Source organism: Papilio polytes, unplaced genomic scaffold, assembly GCF_000836215.1.
Source record: "Papilio polytes unplaced genomic scaffold, Ppol_1.0 DF821400.1, whole genome shotgun sequence".
In the NCBI taxonomy this organism is placed as follows: Eukaryota; Metazoa; Arthropoda; class Insecta; order Lepidoptera; family Papilionidae; genus Papilio; species Papilio polytes.
In genome coordinates this window covers 4,445,567-4,447,138 of record NW_013527804.1, presented here as the reverse complement: position 1 = coordinate 4,447,138, position 1,572 = coordinate 4,445,567, and positions in this window count along the sequence as shown.

Here is a 1,572-nt window from a genome sequence, read left to right as displayed (position 1 = left end):
TTATCAACCGGATATTGCCAGTGGAGTTAATACTAGGGATATAGAGATTCAGACCTCTGAAAAAACACTTAAATTACATAAACAGTTAATTCTGTTTTCTTTACTGGCATACTCATAGTCGGGGTTTATTTTGAATTACCTATTGGTGTTATAAAAAGGTTAATCGAGTTCCTTAAATAAAATGGAGACGACAAAACATGTTTACTAGTGTTAAAGTGATTGTTATATATGTCACAGGCCAAATCTCTTTAACATTCGTAATTAAAAAAAAAAAAAAAAAGGAAAGTCGGGAATACTGGTTAGTATAAATATAATCTGTAGATTTTAAAAGTGTCACATTTCTCTTTTCGATTTGTACTTTATTTATTTAGGGCACGTAGCCGGGAAGGGAATCGAAGGCTTTAATTTAACTTATCTGCACGAGTAAAAATTGAAATATTTCAAACCTTTATCGTGATTTACGATACAACGTTGACCCTTCATTTAAATTACAAATACATTTTCCGAGAAAATCTATACACACAGTAAATAAAACAGAACGAAGGAACCTTTTGTTTATTGAAAACCACAATAATCTATTACTTAATCAGTAATAAGATTACTAATTTAATTGATTGTTTTACAAACAACAAGGAAGAAAACACGGTTTGGAAGAACACATAGGCTACTAATTAAGTGTATTTGTTTAATGGGCGGTTTCTGAACTACCTTTAACCAATCGATAGTTCTTATGGTTTGATGAATTCGTAAAATGACGTTCCTAACTACGTGACTTGAGTGTTACTCCATTGAAACTTAGGTTAACCTAACACTAATGAATCATTAGTTAATGAAAAAAATAGAATTTTTAGAAACCCAGGATAAATTAGATAGATCTAGGATGACAATTTAATAAAAAATATTTCTATATGAAAAAGATTTAAAAGCAATTCTGATGGGAACATGCTGTTTGAGTAAATGATAATATTGCTATTGCATTGTTATTAGTTATGACATAAATCGTAAGTTGATCATATGTGTATTGTATGCTTGGGACGTCCGCTCCCGTCGGTGGCTCCGATACGACTTGCTGGCATGACACCATGACACAAGTAAACAGTGTGGCCATACACTACAATGTGTAATATATGTTACATATAAGATACAGAATAAAATTGTATCGCAGTCTTATCGCGTTAACCAAACTCTAACACTTCGACTCACTTAGAACTTCCAACGATAGACTTGAATCTTTTAACAGCGATATCGAAAGAAAACTTCGCAATCCGATTTGACTGAACTTCTTATAAACTCCTTAAGTATTGGCAAAATCTCTGAGAGTTTTCAACTAGAGGTGGGAAAGCCTCTTTTCTTAGAAGAATGTGTTTTGTTTTAAAAAAGTTATGAGTGAGTACAAACAGAAGTGAACATTCCGCGGTGTGTTTTCAACTTTTCTGTTTGAAAAACATGTTTATGTTTCTAGTTGTTTTAGGTGAAAAAAATTATCTCGAGCCTCCTGTTTTTGTAATTATCCAATGCAAAGTAAGATTATGAGGAAAAACTCGTATCAATTAAGAATCTAATGGAGACAAA